Raw genomic sequence first — 20,852 nt, 5'->3', positions numbered from 1 at the left:
CCTAAAGCAGCTGTCTCAGCTCAGGGATGGGTTTGCTTTTAGAAAGGCCTTTCTGATGCAGGACATGTCTCGCCAGGTCAGGCCAACCTCTTTTCCAGGGTCAGAACTCCTCCCTGGCTCCCCTGCCAGGTCCAGCCTGAGGTTGTTTTTGGGCCAGAGGTGCAAGGCCCATGTAGGGAGCCGGTGGGAATGGAGACTGGGCTAGGCCAGGCCCCTGGGCTCTCAGCAGTTCTGTCGGCAAGTTAGCACAAGAGGAGCGGGGCAGCCTGAGGTTCTGGCCCTGTGTACCAGGAGACAACCCCGGTGAGATCCAAGGGTTGTGGCCACAGGGTGAGGAGACACCTGGCCCAGCCTCAGGGCTGTTGTCCAGCAGGTCTCTCAGAGCCCACCTGCCCCTGTCCTCCCCCATTTCCCTAGAACTACAGCCCTCACTGTCCCCATGGGGAAGGGGGGAAGGTGTGGGGACAGTGGGGGCTTTGGCCCGAAGAGAATGGGGGAGAAGACGGGAAGGGCCCCGCTCTGGGCATCTCACGGTGAGACCAGGGAAGCAGCAGGGCTTGTGGCTAAAGACCCTGGGTCTGGTGCTGGGAAGGGATCTGGGGCCAGGTAAGAGGAGTCCAGCCAGGAGCCCATCCCTTGGGGATCATAGGATGGAGAGAGAGAGGATCCCGGGGGAGGTAGGGTGGGAAGGAGCTGATGAGCCGTGCCACTTCTGAAATGCAGGGTGTGGGGCTCAGATGCAGGGAGAGGCAGGTGGATGCTGGGAGGTCAGAACCTGCAAGAGCCTTGGGGCTGTCAAGTGGGATGGGTCCCTGGTGCACCCAGAGTACACCGGGCAGGTCTCAGGGCAGGCTCCCTTGACCCTGGTGGGGTGATGTGGTCACTCCCTGAGGGACTCCTGTCAGGGCCCGGTTGCCCACCCTGGGTGGCCCCCATCCCATCTCAGGGCTAACCTTTCTCAGCTGCAGCAGAAAGCACCACCTCGAGTCCAGGACGGGCTGTCCCATTGTGCAGCCTGACCACTCCCCATGCCAGGGCCCCAGTAACCCCAGCCAGGCTGTCCCTGCACTCCTTCTTCTCCCAGGTCCTGCCCCTCCTGGGAACCAGCCTCACAGGAAGGCCCTTGTCCTCCCTTCCCTGTGCCTTCTCCCGGGCTGAGCCCTGAGCTGGATAGGGACAGAGCCAGTCCTTTCTGGGGGTCGGCTTCCAGGCTTGGGCAGCTCCAGGCCCTGTGCAGGTCCTCAGCTCTACCTGGGTTGCCTTACAGTGAGATGGAGCTGCCTCCTGTGACTGCCTGGGAGGCGAAGGTAAGAGCTTGATGCATGGAGGGGCTGGTCCAGGGACATAGGGACTGGGCGGGTGGTCAGTGAGGCAGAGGAAGCAGCTGGCCTGGGCGGTGGCGGGTGAGGGCAACACGCTGTCACCGGGAGGGGCAGCAGAGACCTGACCCCAAGTTGCTGTAACTTTGGCAGTTTGATAAGATTCCAAAGTGAGAACCACAGTCCTGGCTTGGGGGTGGCTGCCCGCTTGTGTCAGGAACCCATCTAGAGGCTGGGACCTAAGACTGCTGTGTCTGTGGCCTGAGGATGGCACATCCTGGGGTCCCAAAGCCAGCCCACTGGTGCTCATTTGCTCAAAGGCTCTCAGCCCTTAGGGTCTGCCCTTCCCTGGCTCCTTCCAGCTGGGTCCCACCAGGGATCCAGAGCCCAAGACCCAGCATCCATGGGCGGCTGTGAGAAGCCTGGCAGCTCCGCTAACTCCAACATTCCTCATTTGGCAGCAAATTCGGCAGGAGAGAAAAAGAAAGAGCAAGTGGCTGGAAATGCTGGGTGAATGGGAGACATATAAAAACAGCAAAAAGGTAATGTGTGGAGGGAGAGGGCCCCAGAAGTACTCTCTGCAGAGACAGGGGACAGGCACCCATGGCTGTGGCCTGGCACCGTCAGCCTCTCAGAGGGGGGGTGGCACACTGTCCTCACCCAGAGGACTGCAGTCCTGGTCGCCAGATTGCCTGCCTATTCGTGCAAGCGTCACCTTGCTGGGAGGGAATCTGAATCTAGGGCTGGGACCACCTGGAGTTCAAGGCTAGGGATGCCCTGGTGACCTGAAGGAAGAAAAAGGTTCAGATCAGAGTTTTGACTCTGAGTGTCCATCCATCTTTCAGTCCTGGGAAGGCAGACCCTGTCCCAGCTTGATCTCACCTCTACTGAGGAATCATGGCGCCAAAACCGACATTTTCCAGAATCCCTGGGCTCTGGTCCTCACTGGGGTCACCCCGTGGCCTGTGACATCAGATTGTTTTCTGCCCACAGCTCATAGATTGCATCTATAAGGGCATTCCCATGAACATCCGGGGCCCAGTGTGGTCAGTCCTCCTGAACATTCAGGAAATCAAGTCGAAAAATCCCAGAAAATATAAGGTACTGTCAGCCAAAGCACAACAAACAGGACAGGCCGTGTCAGGGACCCAGGTCTCCAGCTGGAGGGAACGTCAAGCCCACCCTGTTGGGGGTGAGGAGGGATGGACAGATGCACATCCTGGGCATGGACGGTGGCATAGTCACCACAGACAAACTCAGCTCTGGTGACCCTCCCTGGCTTCAGTAACAAGCCAAAAAGCAGCTTTCTGCAGAAGGAAACCTTCCTTCTTTCCTTCCTTCCCGAAGTGCTGACTGTGGGCTGACTGCCATTTGGGGCAGGGAGGCTTCCATCTGTTCTGAGGCTGCTTCCTCCTCTTGGCCCTGCCCTGCAGATCATGAAGGAGAAGGGCAAGAGGTCATCTGAACACATCCACCAGATCAACCTGGACGTGAGCAGGACTCTCCGGAACCATGTCTTTTTCAGGGATCGATATGGAGCCAAGTAAGCCTATGGGAGCCACAGGGTCCCAGGAGAGATGGAGTGAATGAGAGGGAAGGGGACTTCCCTGGAGCAGAAGCCAGGGTCACCCAGCAGGGATGACAGAGCTGCCAAGAGCTCTCCTGGCCCAGGGAGCAGCTGGCACCATGAACTGAACACCTCCCTGGTTCCAAGCCCTGGGCCAGGCTGGAACATGTGGGGCCAGAACCCAGGAGGATCCTGAGGAGACAGAAGAGAGCAAAGAAAATCATGCACAATGGTGAAAGGTGCTCTCCCTGACCCACGGGGACCCATGGTAGGACCCACGGGAGGGTGGCGGGATGGAGGGCCCATGAGCCTCCCCAGGCAACACTGACAGCACCAAATGCTGGGAGAATTAGGGGTCCTGGAAACTCTCATCCAGGTCTGCTGGGAACATGACATGGCACAGCCACATTGACAGCCAGTTGGGCAGTGGCTCACAAAGCTCAATGGACTTGAACCACGTGTCCCCAAGGTGTCACAGATATTGAACCCACTGATTTGAAAACTGACATCCACATGAAACCTGCATGCCATGTTCACTGCTTGATTCATTGTCACTCACACACGGAGCCTTCGGGGATGGCCTTCAACACGGGAATGGGGAGAGACAGGCTGGTCCTCCCTTCAAACAGAAGACCCAGTGAGAAAAGGGAACAAGCCAGTGATGCCTGCACAAAGGTGGGTGGATCCTAGATGCATTTTGTTAAGGGAAAGAAGCCAGGCCCAATAAGCTACCACAGTAGGATTCCCATTCCTAGGCCATTCTGGAAAAGGCCAAATCATAGGGACTGAGAAGCAGTCTGGGTGGCCAGGGACTGACGGATCGGGGAGAGGCTGGGAGCATAGGGGAAACCCTGGAGATTTGGAAGATGAAGGAGTCTTTCCAGAAGGGGCTGGAGCAGTGGCCAGGAGACTGCACATTGGTTTGGAACCATGGAGGAACTGTACACCCAAAGACTGAACCGGCGTGTATGCAAACTGAAAAAAAAAATAATCATTCAGCATGAAAAGGATCGGTCAACTCACTGTAGAACTGGGCTATTTGCATGTCACAGATATGGATTTTACTGAAACATTTCTTCAACAGTCTCAGGCCCTGAAGAGCTCACTGCTTATCTGGTGAATCATCTGAACCTGAAATGGGATTTGTTGTTAGGATTTGTAGACAAAGTGAAACTAACAGCATCTGCACAAACCAAACCATAGCCCCCTTTCTTTGTTTCCTAGGCAGCGGGAACTATTCTACATCCTCCTGGCATATTCGAAGTATAACCCGGTGAGTATTCCCGGCAGTGAGGTTCCCGGGCCGTATTTCCATATTCACAGGAGTGGGTGTCTGGTGGGGGTGTCGTTGCTTCTTTTAAAGTTAGTATTTGTGACCCACCAGGATATAGGAGGTAGGAGTCCAGCTCACTGCTGGCATAAACCTCCAAGCAAGGGGGTGGTCTCAAGGGGTCAAGCTGAGACACAAAGGAGTTGGGGCCTGGACTCCTGGTGTCACCTGGGCCTGACCACCACTTCTCAGAACAAGAAATGACACCCTCCTCCTGGGGCTGCCCCAAAGCCCAGAAGCTTGGCAGTGTCACATGCAGGACAGTGCTCTCAGGAGACATTTGGACAAGGTGCTGAAGTGCCTGATGGACTTGGCTCTTGTCATGAAATGAATTTGCATCCTGAGGAAGCCTCTTCTTCATAGGAAGCCTCCCCAGTCACCTCTGCCCTCTCCAATGACATGAGTCCTCCCAGGTGACCTCAGCCCTCCCAGGTGATGTCCTTCCATGGTGACTCTGGCTCTTGCAGGAAGTGGGCTACTGCAGGGACCTGAGCCACATCGCCGCCTTGTTCCTCCTTTACCTGCCTGAGGAGGATGCATTCTGGGCACTGGTGCAGCTGCTGGCCAGTGAGAGGCACTCCCTGCCGGGTAGGTGAACAGCTGCCTGTGGGGCCTCAGGCAGCCAGACCCGGGGATGGCCACCATGGCCAGGTGATCTTGGCTTTCAGCCAAGGCACCATCCTTGTGTCACCAGCTTGTTGGGAGCCTTTAGGACATCTCTGCTGAGGGTCCCACAGGAGTCTGCAGCTGACCCCCACAGCCCAAGTCAGATGCCTTTCATCCCCATCAGCAGAGGGCATCTCATCCTCCCCGTGGCCACCCTCTGTGTCCTGGAGCCATGCCCTCCAGCTCTGATTCTGTGCAGCTGACTCTCCCCTCCCTGAGAGTCCTCCTGCCCTCCAGCTGCCCGGGCTCCTGCTGCCCTTGGTGCCCACGAATGGGCCGACCAGGCCCAGGTGGCAGCATCTCCCCATCCCGTGTCCCCTGGCATGACCGCACTTCCAGGAGATGACCAGGAAGCCCAGCCCCCACCCTATTCTGGCTGCTCTGTTGTGGCCTCAAAGTCAGGCTTGCCCTTTTTGCACCCTAGCCCGGGAGGCCTCCAGGGGAACCTCCAGCCAGGCTCCAGGGGGTGTTCCTGTCCCACCTCCCCAGGGCAAAGGCCAAATGGTGGGGTCACCAGATGGGAGGGTGGGAGGCCTTCGGGTTTGGGGGCCTCTGCAGCTGCCCAGCTCTTCCAGCTGATGGCTCCACATCTTGGGGGAAGGCTCTGATTTCATGATGGGCTGGGGGCTTCTCAGGATTCCACAGCCCAAATGGCGGGACAGTCCAGGGGCTCTAAGACCAAGAGGAGCATGTGGTACCCAAGTCACAACCCAAGACCATGTGGCATCAGGTGAGTTTATGGTCCCCTCGGCTCTTCTCAGAGGCCCTGCCTCCCGTGGGGCTGTAGGAGCAGGGGGACTGGAGCCCCTCGTGGGACTGGTGACTGGCGGAGTCTCAGCCAGGGCCTGACCTGGGACGCTGGGTTCTCCGTGGGCTGGGAGTTGGTTTCCTTTCCTGCCCTGGAGGAGACAGAGGCACAGGGATGGGGGCCCAGCTCCTGCAGAGCAGGGCAAAGGGCAGTGTGTCCACCGGGAGTGTGGGAAGGGGACAGTGTTGTGGGGAGCTCTGGACACTGCCCAGTGTTCTGCACTAGGGGAAGGGTCTTCAGAGGCCCTGGAAGATGGAGGTTTTTAGGGCAGCCCAGGGGGTCCTGAGCACCTCCGTTCCTCCCATCAGGACAAGGAAGGTCTATGCGGGCAGTGTTCCTCGTTAGGCTGCCTTCTCCGGATGTTGATTCAAGGGGTAAGGAGGCATATGGAGACCCTGGCTCAGGGACACTCCTTGCCCTGCAGTGCCCTGCTTCCCCAGTCCGGGGGTCTGGCTCACTCCCAGCCCACAGGAGGCTCAGGCGAGTCCCCGAAGGACACACAAGCAAAACCCTCTGCCCAAGAGGGGTCATCCCAGGGCAATGGCTGGGGCTCAGGCCCAGCCTCATAGGCAGACTGGGCCAGGACCCAACTTGAGAGGGCTCAGGGAAGCCTCAAGCCCTGGGCAAGCCCCTCTCTCCAGGAGCCACATCCCCACTCAAATGAGTGCCCCCTATGAGGAGCTGCAAGACCTTGTCTGACCCAGCATTCTGGATGGCTCAGGCGGCCCTCATGGGGAAGGTCACTGACTCCGGAGACTGAAGCCCCAATGTGCGCAGCTCGAGCCACCAGCCCCAGCCTGGAAGGGCCAGGTTCTCTCACACCTGCTGTCCCCACAGATCTCTCTCGGGCTCACCCTGCACCTGTGGGACGTGTATTTGCTGGAAGGAGGACAGGTGTTGATGCCGATAACAAGCATTGCCTTTAAGGTTCAGAAGAGTAAGTCTACGTGTGCCCAGTGGGGCCTGGGGAGCCCTGCGGTCAGACCCCGACTGGCCCGAGGGCAGCTTCCTCACCCTGTCCTCATGATCCTCTGTTCTGGCCCAGAGGGAGGTCTGGCCAGGTGGGCTGGGCAGGGCACTGTGACGCCGAGCCCATCCCCCACATGACCCAGATGGAAGTCGGAAGTGTGGTGAACACTTCCCTGCCCAGATCACCCCCCAGCCACAGTCTCCTGTGTACATGTGGACGCCTGGGGTGGCCACAAAAGGATCCGGCACCGCCCAGTGGGAGACTGAAGTGGCCACAGGGTATGAGCTGTGACCATTCCCAGGTAACTCTCTTGGCCTGATATCCACCCTGTCCCTAGAGCGCCTCATGAAGACATCCAGGTCTGGCCGGTGGGCACGTTTTTGGAACCAGTTCTTCGATACCTGGGCCATGGACAATGACACTGTGCTCAAGCATCTTAGGGCCTCTACGAAGAGACTAACAAGGAAGCAAGGTGACCTGCCACCCCCAGGTGGGCTCCAGTGCCATGTCCCCTCCCATGTCACCCTCTGGGGCAGTCAATAGTGGGCAAGTGCCCCGGACCAGCAACCCTACTTGCCTGGGCCTTCCTCTTCACCTTTTCTTCCTCCCCTTCCTCCTTGTAAGAAAGTACACGAGGCCCACCGGTCCTCAGGGCAGGCGCTCAGTGCGTGTGTACTGGACTTGTTGTGCACGCAGGAGGGGGATGTGGGCAAGACCCTCCAACAAGCCCCCTCCCACTTTCCATGGTGTCTTGCTCTCCCCCTCACAGGGCCCTCAAAGTTACTAGAGGAGCCAGACCCATTTGTGGGAGACCCTGCCCCTCCCTGCAAGCACCCACAGCCTCAGAGAGCAGCAGAGGCCCCTCACTCCTGCACGCTCCTCCAGGGTTGCCAGGACAACAAGCCTTGAGCCAGGGAGACAAGGGAATCGGGTGTCCCTGACCCACAGCACATTCAGGGAGAGGGCACAGGCGGGACCCCGGACCAGACCAGAGCCAGAGCCAAGAGTTCAGCCAGATGTGGGAACCGTCAGTCCTGGCATGGACTGGGCAACCCAGGAGGGCAGAGGGTGACCCACATCCGGGCCCAATCACCCACTGCAGAGATGGGTCCCCATGTGAGGTGGCAAAGGGCTGGGTGACATCCAAGGCCCCTCCCACCTGAGTTCTGACTGGGGGCCGTATCCCAGGCCCAACAGCCCTGGGATGAAGGTGTGTGGAAGGAAGCCCCCAGCCAGTCTGAACCCTGGGGGCAGTCCCAGGAGCCACCCGCCATGCCCCAATGGCATCCCCATGCCAGGCAGCACACACCCCTCCCTCTGGGATCAGCAGACTACAGGCATGTCCTCACTGTCAGAGCAGGGGGCCACACAGAGACCCCAAGGACTCCAGAGATGCAGGCAGGTGGGGTCCAGCCCGGAAAGGCCTGCATGGGCTCACTGGAGATGCTGACCACATCTGTTTTCCTTTCAGCCAAACCCAAGCAAGGGTCCTCACTACCCGGTCCTGTGCCAGCTTCACGTGGCAGGAAGACCCTCTGCAAGGGGGACAGGCAGGCCCCTCAAGGCCCACCAGCCCGGTTCCAGAGGCCCATTTGGCCAGCTTTCCCGCCATGGGCACCTCGTTCTTCCACACCCTGTCTTGGTGACGCTGTCTGGGAAGACATCTACACTGTGGGCACTCAGGGTGTGCCCAGCCCGGCCCTGGCTCAGGGAGGACCTCAGGGTTCCTGGAGATTCCTGGAGTGGAACTTGATGCCCCACCTCCCAACGGACCTGGATGTAGGGAGTCCTTGGTTCCCCCATTATGATTTCGAACAGAGCTGCTGGGTCCGTGCCATATCCCAGGAGGACCAGCTGGCCACCTGCTGGCAGGCTGAGCACTCTGCGGAGGGGGTGAGATTGGCTTTCACTGCGCTGAGCCACAATGTGGACATGCACTTCCGGGCCCTGCAGTGCACCCAGCACTGATTCCAACCAGGACACCCCCTTCAGAGCTAGGGACAAACAGCCATGCGCTCCCACCTCAGGGCCTTGCCTCTGCCACCTCTACTTGGAAAGTGTTCAGTTCCCTCCAGGCTTCTAGAAGCATCTGGGCCAGGGCTCATGGCTGGATAATTTCCCGAGGCTTAACAACCCAAGCAGGCTTCGCATCCTCATTTTATTTTTTGTTAAACTTATGAAAATTTATTAAGAATGTGTGCAGCTCAGAACACACGCACAGATGGAACACACCAGCCCCCAGATCACAAAGCCAACCATGCCCAGCCCCTCCCAGCACCCCCAGCCCTGCGACCAGCATTCTGAATTCTAATGACACCATGAGCCTGCCTTTGTACTTGAAACTCATGGAACGGTAACCACCTTCATGTTTTAAAATAAATGTTTCTTCCTGTTGAAATTATTTTAGATATACAGAAATATTGAAAAGGCACTATAGTGTCCTCCTACACCTTCCATCCAGCTGCCCCTAATAATGATGTCTTGTAGTAGCATGGCACATAAGAAATTTAGTCCGGGTGTGGTGGCTCACAACTGTAATCCCAGCAATTTGAGAGGTCGAGGTGGGAGATTCAGGTTCAATTGAGTCTAGAAGTCTGAGACCAGCCTGGGAAACACAGGTGGACTCTGTCTCTAGAGAAAAGTCAAAGAAATTAGCCAGACATCGTGGCATGTGCCTATAGTCCCACCTAGTCAGGAGGCTGAGGCAGGAGGATTGCTGGAGCCCATGAGTTCCAGGAAGCAGTGAGCCATGATTGCACCACTACACTCCAGCCTGGGCAACAGAGCCAGACTCCATCTTAAAACAAACAAACAAACAAAACTTATTCATGTTACCAAACACCACCTGTTCCCCAAAAACCTATTGAAATTTTAAAAAGAGAAAGATAATGCTTGTGAAGTACACATTGTCTTTCTCTCATACTGCCACCTAAGTTATAAATATGTATGAACAACTACAGTAGGCCAGATATTTGTGATATAAGTTATGTAACTACAAAGAAGTTTTTTTTAATTGTTACTCATTTTTATCTCTGTATTTGTTTGAAGTTTACTAACCAAATAACAAAAACATTTCCTCCTCCTTACACAGAACTGCCTTACTCTTCTGGATGATGAGGATCATAGATTGGAATATTTGAAAATCCAGGATGAACAACACCTGTTAATTGAAGGTACAAGATGGAAGCATGCATCTATATTACATTTTCAAGGGGAAGAATTTAAAGAGTTACTAATAACCCATTTTATAATTTTCTCCAAGACAACTATTATTTGATCATTATGTTTTTATGACAAACCCTTTGGAAAAAAAAGAAAAAGAAAACCCTTTGAACTCTTATGTAATCCTACCATACGATTTAGATTGCTTTAAAGGGAAAATATTCTGTTTTTAGTCATTGACAAAGGATGGGAATGGTAGATAAAAACAAGTGAATTCAGTTTACAAATTTATAGTTCCTTAAAATTTTCAAGTTGCTGCTTTGAGTTTGAGTAAAGAGAGCAACTTTCTTGCATAACTAGTAGCACAGGCTTTCATTAGTCATCAACACTGGCTACTCACTGACAGAGCTACTTGTATATTCATAGATTTACACACTGGCATACACATGCCATTAAAAACTTTTTAAGTGTATCTTTTCCCATCAAGTTTTGTGGCAACGTTGTTAGCTGCCTTTGTATTAAAATGAATAGGCCGGGCGCAGTGACTCACACCTGTAATCCCAGCACTTTGGGAGGTCAAGACGGGTGGATCACTTGAGGTCAGGAGTTCAAGAGCAGCCTGGCCAACATGATGAAATCTGTCTCTGCTAAAAATACAAAAATTAGCTGGGTGTGGTGGCACGTGCCTGTAGTCCCAGCTACTCAGGAAGCTGAGGCATGAGAATCAGTCAAGCCCAGGAGGTGGAGGTTGCAGTGACTCAAGATCACGTCACTGCACTCCAACCTGGGGGACAAAGCTAGACTGTCTCAAAAAAAAAAAAAAAAACGGAATAAATTACTCTGACAGTTGTTACAATTTAAGAAAAAATTGTAATATTTCTAATGTTTTAAGTATAAGAAATTCCATTGTTTCTGAACTTTAGCTACTTCTGTAGATGGTTAAGTATAATTTTACTTCAAGTAGGTAATTGAGGGAAAAGATTATTCAAACCAAGTGACTTTAAAGTCCTCAATATGAAGAATAGGAATGGTTTTAGAGCCAATTACAGGCATGTGCTGCATAAAGATGTTTGTCAACAAAAGACCTGTATATAGCAGTGGTCCCATAAGATTATAATACTGTATTTTTAGTTGTACCTTTTCTATGTTCTAACATGTTTAGATGTTTAGATACACATTGTGTTACAGTTGCCTACAGTGTTCAATACAGTAACATACTGTACAGGTTTGTAGCCAAGGAGCAACAGCCTATATCATACATAGCCTAGGTTTGTGTAGGTACACTCTGTGATGTTCACACAAAGACAAAATCACCTAATGATGCATTTCTCAGAATGTAACCTCATCGTTAAGCAATGCATGCACTAAAATTAACTAGATTTTAAAACTTCTGATTTAGGTATAAGATGTCTTTAAAAAAAAAAAGCAGAAGCAATCGAGTGGGTGTAAATTAGATAGATAAGAAATTAACACATTCCTATCTGTCCTTCCAGTTCTCAACAAAGATATGAGTTGGCCTAAGGAGATGTCTTTTATAGCAAATAGTAGTAAAATAGATAGACACAAGGGTAGGTCTCCAGTATTATCTTTTAAAGAGATTATTTTAAATGTTTTTTTCTTCTCTCAACTATTAAAGTGCTAACAACTTTTGGTTTTCTAGTTCAAAAGTAATTAGGGCCCTTCTTTTTCTTTTTTCCTGAAGCAGTATTTGATGTTGGCAAACCCACCATCAAATTATTTTCTAAATTTCTTTCTAACTCTGCAATTAAATAATTTATATGTTTTAAAAGACATACTAGAAGAAGAATTGTTTGAATTATTTTGAAAAATCATAGCAATTAAAAAGAATAATTGCTGCTTCTGGGTTACAGATGAGCATGGATCAGCACTGTTGCCAGACACTCTATGAAAAGCCTTCTCTAGAATTTCAAAGACCTGCTAGAGAATTATTAGCACCATTTAGCTGATTATGAGAGTTATAAAAAATCTTTTGATTGAATATAAGTAACTGTTTGTGCCATGGCACATTACTACAGCTAAGCTTTGGTTCTCATATTGTTTGTTCCAGTTCCCATAGAAAAGGGAGCCACAGGTCTAAGCAACCTGGGAAACACATGCTTCATGAACTCAAGCATCCAGTGCGTTAGTAACACACAGCCACTGACACAGTACTTTATCTCAGGGAGACATCTTTATGAACTCAACAGGTAATCTTTCTTCAATCACTGGCCTCTTAACCTGTGACTTTGATATAAACCCAGTATCACCTAAATTTCCTTTTTTCACTCTGCGGGAGACAGATTTTATCTTATTTGCCCTATTTAATATGAAATAGGCCAAGGAATACATCCTTGTTTCAAAAATAAAATATATTTTGATGTGAGATGCTAGGCATTTTTGTGCCCACATGATTGTAATTTATGAGAATCTTTGGCAACAAATTTTCCTCTCAAACTTCTAGGACAAATCCCATTGGTATGAAGGGGCATATGGCTAAATGCTATGGTGATTTAGTACAGGAACTTTGGAGTGGAACTCAGAAGAGTGTTGCCCCATTGAAGCTTCAGGTAAGCAGGTTAAAATAATATAAAAGTATTTAATTCCTAAATAGTTGTTTAATCATTTTTCTCTACTTGTTTTTTGTGTTTAGCCTTTTAGCTTAATGAAAGTTTTTGGATCCTTCACTTGGTATAAACAAGACGCCAAATTCTTTTTGCTTGTTTAAATATTTGCAAAATACTACTGTATATGTAGTGGGTAGGATAAAGACCAAAGGTACACTTTAAATTCAGGATGTCATTCATTTTACTAATTTGTCAAACATCTTATATGAAGAGTAAACCTTTTTTGGTAATACTTCACTATTAGCAGTGTTCTAACTGCAAGGTGGATTAATTACATCCAATCCAATCCATTTCCAACATAACTAAGATAGTTCTATCGGTAGAATACAAAGAAGTAGGCTGGGAGCAGGGGCTCACGCTTGTAATCTCAGCACTTTGGGAGGCTGAGGTGGGTGGATCACTTGAGGCCAGGAGTTCAAGATAAGCCTGGGCAACACGGCAAAACCCTGTCTCTACTAAAAAAAATTAGCCAGGTGTAGTGGTGCATGCTTGTAATCCCAGCTACTTGGGAGGCTGAGGCATGAGAAACGCTTGAACCTGGGAGGTGGTGTTTGCAATGAGCCAAGATCGCACCACTGCACTCCAGCCTGGGCAACAGAGTAAGACTCTGTCTCCAAAAAGAAAAAAAAAAGTAGAAGAATGAATAAATGAAACTAATGAATATAAGTTTTATATTAATATCAGATGTAGATTTTAGTGAAGTTAGGATTATTCATTATTTTTATTTAAATACAAAGCAAAAGCTTTTTATATTACAAATTATTAACTATAACAGCTACACATTTGACTACTTACCTCTTGCCAGGCACTATTCTAATTAATTTATACCTTCTAAATAATTCTAATGCAGTTAATAAAAGTTAGGATGCAACAAGACCAGAAAATGTAATTGTTGAAGACAACATTACATTATATAAAATAATATATACACATATTATTTTAAACATGCTATGTATTATTATATACACATTATTTTATGCATATGTTGTGTATATATTATGTACCTATAAAATATACATATTTTATATGCATATAAAAATGTGTAAAACATTATAGAACAGGATGTCTTTCAATGTGAGCAAATGCTGTTTTAGTATTTCTGTCTTAAATAACATCTATGTGCCTGAAGAACAGTTTGCTTACATGATACTGAACTGAGGACATGGTATTGGCCAAAATGCTTCTCTCTTTTTTTTTTTTTTGGTCATTTGACATTAAGATTCAAAAGATTTCATGATTATCCAAAATACATTTGTTGAAATTGAGGCAGACTAAGTACTATACTATTTATTTTCTTACAATGGGTCTGATTGGATTATAGGACATGTTCATTCCAAATTTTCTGGGTAAGAAATAATGACTGTGACTTCTCTTATATTTATAGTGGACCATAGCAAAATATGCTCCCAGGTTTAATGGGTTTCAGCAACAAGACTCCCAAGAACTTCTGGCTTTTCTCTTGGATGGTCTTCATTAAGATCTCAACCGAGTCCATGAAAAGCCATATGTGGAACTGAAGGACAGTGATGGCTGACCAGACTGGGAAGTAGCTGCAGAGGTTTGTCAGTTTTGAGTTTCTAATGTAAGCAATAGACAAAATGTTCTGGCCACAAATACATGTAGCACAACTTAAATGCAAACTAAACTATTCTGAGATCGGAATTTTACTGTGAAAATGAAGGAATTTCTATTTCTATGCTTAGAAGGAATTTCTGTTTCTATTTCTATGCTTAATTGTTATGCAATAATGCCAAAACAAAAATACCTTTAATGAATATAGAAAACTGTTGCCATTTCACATGGTAAACTTTATGGGACTGGATGTAGGAATAATTATCCAGTGGAATTTAAAGAGTCCCCATAATTGCTAAAGTAATGCATACAGTGACCTGTAGGCATGCTTTATACTTGTTAATGGACCAGTAACTTTAATATTTACCATTGTTACATTGATAAGAACAAATGAAAAATAGGATTTTCCATCTCAATTTAATATTTTATGTTAAATGAAGAGTAGGGATTATATTCTTTACTTTTAAATCCAATATATTTAACCAGTTTCTGTGAATTTATATAGAAATGCCTCTCTTTTGGATTTTGAGAGAAAATTCTCATCTTTTTTATTGCTAGGCCTGGGACAACCATCTAAGAAGAAATAGATCAATTGTTGTGGATTTGTTCCATGGGCAGCTAAGATCTCAAGTCAAATGCAAGACATGTGGGCATATAAGTGTCCGATTTGACCCTTTCAATTTTTTGTCTTTGCCACTACCAATGGACAGTGATATGCACTTAGAAATAACAGGTAGGTCACAAAGTTCTGAAAAATTACTTGATTCCATTAAATTTACTTTATTTAAATAGCCTGAATTTGTAAGCATAGTTATTTGTTTACAAATAAAGACTGGTAGTCAGTATATTATAACTGAGCAACCTAATTTTAGGCATGACTTGAGGTTTGAAAGATGTAGATTGGGGCATTTTTTTTTTTTTGGTTCCAAATATGCCAGCAACTCTCTTTAAAACCCTGCAAAGCCACTCATACTTTTATGTCAGATGAACACCAAAAAAATACTGATTTCACTTAATATTATCCCTAAGTACCATCTGTTTTAGTGTTTACACATAAAATAAAAATTCTAGGCTGAAATATTTGCTATTATATTTACAGGTCAGATATATCTGTACACAGCATTTAAGACTTTCAATGAAACCTACATTTTACCGATAAAAGATCTTTTCTCTTTACTAGTGATTAAGTTAGATGGTACTACCCCTGTATGGTATGGACTAAGACTGAATACTGATGAAAAGTACACAGGTTTAAAAAAACAGCTGAGAGATCTCTGTGGACTTAATTCAGAACAAATCCTTCTAGCAGAAGTACATGATTCCAACATAAAGGTAATGTTAACTACTCTAAGAAACTTTTGATTCTATCCTTCAAAAATGACATTTTTCTCGATTATTATGATCAGTTGTTAGGTTATGTGACCAAGAGAGATACTAAAACATAGTGAAAACTGAACAACAACAACAAAAAATGCCAAGTTTTCCAACCCAGAAACTTAAAAGAGTTTTCTACTAGAATAAAAGGATAATACTGATGGTGGTATTTTTGAAGAAGGGAAATATGTAAGGCTGCCTGTATGGAGTGTTCTAGCTGTGTCACTATAGTATAGGTTTCCTCCAAAGACTGCTGCTATTACCAAAGACTACTGCTATTACACTTCACAGCTCTTCTATATTACCACTGTTACTAGAATTCTTCCTAGGTTAAAGCATTTTATGTATTTATGTATATATATACTTGGTCTTTTAACACACTAAGAAATTAAGAGTAAAGACAAATTGACACCAATCATGTCTTTCTACAAACCAGCTGGGGAAACAAATAATCTAATAAATATATTGCCTACTCTAAATTAAGCTCCTGCAACTGGTATTATTTATATTCATCTCTGGGATTTCTGAACACACTCTCACCTCATTGACATTTTCTTAATATGAAATGCAAAAGTGGGGTGTCTGAGGGTTGGAATTTAGATCCCTGAAATGAAGGACAAAACTAAAGAAGTCAGTCATATACAACACACTTCTTCCTGTGAAAAGAGATAATAGTTCAACAATTGAGGTTAGTTTTCAGTTGTTTTTATCAAGCATTCATCCTTTATGTAGTTGAAAAATTATTCAATCATCTCGTTGGTTTTACGGATGAAAGCACCTAAGACATTCTTTTGAAATACGTTAGAGAGAGAACTTTTTCTTTTTATCTGAAACATCTCCCTCTTCTCATCTTGCTGCTGTTTCTGTAGAACTTTCCTCAGGACAACCAAAAAGTACAACTCTCAGTGAGCAGATTTTTGTGTGCATTTGAAATTCCTGTCCCTGCATCTCCAATTTCAGCTTCTAGTCCAACACAGACAGGTAAGATAGAACTAGAACTCCTTCTCATGATTGCACCTTTAAATATTTGTCTAAGAGTTGTCATCTTTTTCATATTTGTCCATGCTGAGGATATTATAGCAGAAGAGTTTTGGAACCCAAGGGAAACCTTACTGATTATTCCATATTTTTTAGATGAGAAACCTAAAATTTAGAGAATCCAAGTGACTTCAGTTAGATAGGTAGCTGTTAGCTAATATACTCTTGGAATTCAGATCTCTTTGAACTTTTATCTAATACTAACATGGCAACAGCTAGTATGAGAGGAACATACTACCAGAAAATATAAACAATAGATATAGCTAGAAAGAAATCCAATATTATATGTAATTTAATGCGGTCACTCACTGAGTCCTTTTAGCCACTAGTATGCTTTGTCTATTCCTTATATTATTTACAGTTAGGTCAATTAGGCTAATTCCCCAACTATGAAGGGCTTTATGAGGCTCCCCTCATTGATGTGTAGTAGGTAGATAGTCCTGACGGTGAGTTGGTGGATGATCTAATTTTAGTTTTAATTTAGAGCATCATTGTCCAATAGAATTCTGCAGTGCTGGGAACTTCTGTGATCTTTGCCATCCAATACAGTATCCACCAGTCACATGGACTGTTAAGCACTCGAGATGTGGCTAGTGTGACTGAGAATAATGCATTTGTAATTTTTATTTTATTTTATTTATTTATTTTGAGAAAGGGTCTCACTGTCACCCAGCCTGGAGTGCAGTGGCATCATCTTGGCTCACTGTGCCTCTGCCTTATGGGCTGGAGCAATCCTCCCACCTCAGCCTCCCAAGAAGCTGGAACTACAAATGTGTACCACCATGCCCAGCTGTGGTGTATCTTTTGTAGAGATGGGTTTTCACCATGTTGCCTAGGCTGGTCACTAGTTCCTGGGCTCAAGGGATCTGCTACTTCAGCCTCCTAAAGTGCCAAGATTACAAATGTGAGCTGCCTCATCCAGCCTAATTTAAATTTTAAATGCAAAATCTTGGTAGAAGTTACTGTATTGGACAGTGTCTTCAAAGGCGAAGAGAAGGAAAAGAAAACAAGTGGTAGAACTGTTTGTGTGCTACAATATGGTGCTGATACAGATGTCTTCAAAAATTCTGCTTAAGAGTTTCCAGCAGTTACTCTTTCCTTTTCATTTGGTCAAAAGTGTGAGTTAGGGAAGTAAAATTGGAAATTAAAATCTTCCAATAAATCTGGAGTTATTTATACTATGATTTCTCCCTGCCCTGTGTTAAGAGACTACACTGTCTCTGGTCCTCAGGATACTTGAGAAAAGAGCAAAGATGAAAATACCACAAGCTTATGATGCTGTACTTATCTTTGAATTTGTAGATTTCTCCTCTTCGCCATCTACAAATGGAATGTTCACCCTAACTACCAGTGGGGACCTACCCCAACCAATATTCATCCCCAATGGAATGCCAAACACTGTTGTGCCATGTGGAACTGAGAAGAACTTCACAAATGGAATGGTTAATGGTCACATGCCATCTCTTCCTGACAGCCCCTTTACAGGTTACCTCATTGCAGTCCACCGAAAAATGGTTAGTTAAATGTTAGGCAACTCACTGCCAGTCTTGCTAGTGTCATTTGTGAAATAGCCATTTTCTGTCTTTGCAACATCATTGAAAACATTTTCTTCTCTTTTTTTCTTTAATTTTTTAAAATTTAATACTTCTACAAATTTTACTTTTTTACTTTTTTATCCTGTCCTCAAAATCTGTTGCTATGAATGCATTTTCAATGTATTATATATGTTAATATAAGTGATCAGAGCCAGGATTTAGTATTATTCATGATGGCTAATGTATGAAATGACATTCCTCATCCATATATTAAGAGGCAACAGGATAGTCAGTGCATCTGAGTACTACTTTCTTGAAAAATTTTTGTCTCCTGGCCAGGTGCAGTGGCTCACACCTGTAATCCCAACACTTTGGGAGGCTGAAGCAGGGGGATCACCTTAGCTCAGGAGTTCAAGCCTAGCCTGGGCAACATAGTGAGACCCCATTTCTACCAAAAAAAAAAAGAAAAATTTTAAACTAAGCTGCCATGATGGTGTGGGCCTATAGTCTCAACAACTCTGGAGGTTGAGGCAGGAGGATCACTTGAGACTAGGAGGTCAAAGCTGCAGTGAGCCATGCTTGCTTGCACCACTGCATTCCAGCCTGGGCAAGACCCTGTCTCAAAAAAAGAATAAGAAAGAAAAGAAAGAAAGAAAATGGCTGGGTGCGGTGGCTCACACCTGTAATCCCAGCACTTTGGGAGGCTGAAGCAGGTAGATCACCTGAGGTCAGGAGTTCAAGAACAGCCTGGCCAATGTGGTGAAACCCTATCTCTACTAAAAATACAAAAATTAGCTGGGCATGGTGGCATGTGCCTATAGTTTCAGCTACTTGAGAGGCTGAGGCAGTGGAATTTCTTGAACCCAGGAGGCAAAGGTTGCAGTGAGCAGAGGTTGGGCCACAGCACTCCAGCCTGGGTGGTAAAGTGAGACTTTGTCTCAAAAAAAAAAAAGTATCTCCTAAGCCAGATATGTTTAGGAGGCTCCCTTGAGGGCAGGATTTTGAAGCTATAATATGCTACAATGCTCACACCTGTAAATAACCACTCCACTCCAACCTGGGCACTAAGTGAGACCTTGTCTCTAAAAAATTAGAAAAAAAACCCAACACACACAAAATTTATGTTTCCTGTGTGTTTATGTAGGTATGTACATCTTCACTGCCACATAAATGCAGATGGCTTTGGAAAAGTTTTTTGTTTTGGGTTTTTTTTTTCCTTAGAGGACACAAGAATGTTCTTGGGCAAAATCAAGTTGTGCATAATTCCTCTCTTGATAGTCTAATATATAACTGTTGCATTAAAGGTTCACTCTTTGGTAAAAAAGAAAAAGGAAGGTTTGAAAACTGTGGTCAGTGGATAATTGTTAAAGAGGTAGTCTTCGGGTATAGTGGCAACTTGGTAGAGTAGAAAGGGCGCTGAACTAGGAATTTAGCCACCTAGGTTTTAGTTCTAATTCTGCCACTAGATAGCTGATTGAGCTCTTTGGACTTTAGTGTCCTAATTTTGTAAAGGAAAGGAAAGGCCAGGCAAAGTGGCTCATACCTGTGATCCCAGCACTTTGGGAGGCCGAGGCGGGTGGATCATGAGGTCAGGAGTTAGAGACCAGAATGGCCAATATTGCAAAACTCCATCTCTATTAAAAATAAAACAATCAGCCAGGCATGGTGGCACACACCTGTAGTCCCAGCTACTCAGGAGGCTGAGGCAGGAGAATTGCTTGAACCTGGGAGGTGGAGGTTGCTGTGAGCCGAGATTGTGCCATTGCACTCCACCCTGGGTGATAAGAGTGAAACTCTGTCTAAAAAAATAAATAAATAAATAAATAAAATAAAGGAAAGGAAAGCAGGCTTTCTAGATCAAGTGAATAGATTGTATAGCAGCAACAAGAGAAAACGAAATTGTAAAAAAGGTACTGTATTTGTTTCCTAGGACTGTTATAGCAAATTACCATAAATTTGGTGGCTTTAAACAACAGAAATATATTCTTTTTTTGTTTTGTTTTGTTTTGTTTTGTTTTGTTTTTGATGGAGTCTCGCTCTGTCACCCAGGCTGGAGTGCAGTGGTACGATCTCTGCTCACTGCAGCCTCTGCCTCCTGGGTTCAAGCAATTCTCCTCCCTCAGCTTCCCGAGTAGCTGGGACTACAGGTGCATGCCACCATGCCTGGCTAATTTTTGTATTTTTAGTGGAGATGGGGTTTCACCATTTTGGCCAGGATGGTCCTGACCTGACCTCGTGATCTGCCTGCCTCGCCCTCCCAAAGTGCTGGGTTTACAGGTGTGAGCCACTGCACCTGGCCCAGAAATTTATTCTTTCACTTTCTGGAGGCCAGAAGTCTGAAACCAAGGTTTCAGTAGTGGGGGCTTCCTCCAAATGTTCTAGGAGAGAATGCTTTCTTGTCTCTTCTAACCTCTGGTGGCTCCAGGCATTCTTTGGCTTGTGATTGCATAACTGCAATCCCTGCCTCTTCATATGGCCTTCTCTCTGTCTTTCTCTGATAAGGATACTTATCATTGAATTTAGGGCCCACCCAGATAATCCAGGATGATCTCATCTTGACATCCTCAACTTAATTATATCTACAAACATCCTTTTACCAAACTAGGTCACATTTACTGGTTCCAGGGGTTAGAACATGGATATACTGTTTTAGAGGCCACCATTCAACTCAACTACAGATATTATTTATCTTAGTATCAAAAAAATTAAATGCTGAGAAAAATTAAGTACCTAGGAATAAACTTTAAAAATGACACATAAGACATCTATATAGAAAATAAAATATTGATAGAAATTAAAGAAGACTTAAATATTGGAAGGAGTAAACCATGTTCATGGATTAGAAGACTCAATATTTTAAGATATCAATTCTCTACCAACTAACCTA

The 20,852-nt window shown here is 46.1% G+C and overlaps 1 pseudogene; it reads left to right on the top strand.

Moving 5' to 3' along the window:
• Nucleotides 1–20,852, top strand: part of LOC129051229 (ubiquitin carboxyl-terminal hydrolase 6-like) — a 48,565-nt pseudogene that overhangs the window by 1,901 nt on the left and 25,812 nt on the right.

This window comes from Pongo abelii, chromosome 19 (genome assembly GCF_028885655.2).
Source record: "Pongo abelii isolate AG06213 chromosome 19, NHGRI_mPonAbe1-v2.0_pri, whole genome shotgun sequence".
NCBI lineage: Eukaryota > Metazoa > Chordata > Mammalia > Primates > Hominidae > Pongo > Pongo abelii.
Note: the sequence above shows the minus strand (reverse complement) of the source record. Positions and strands in the feature narration are given on the sequence as shown.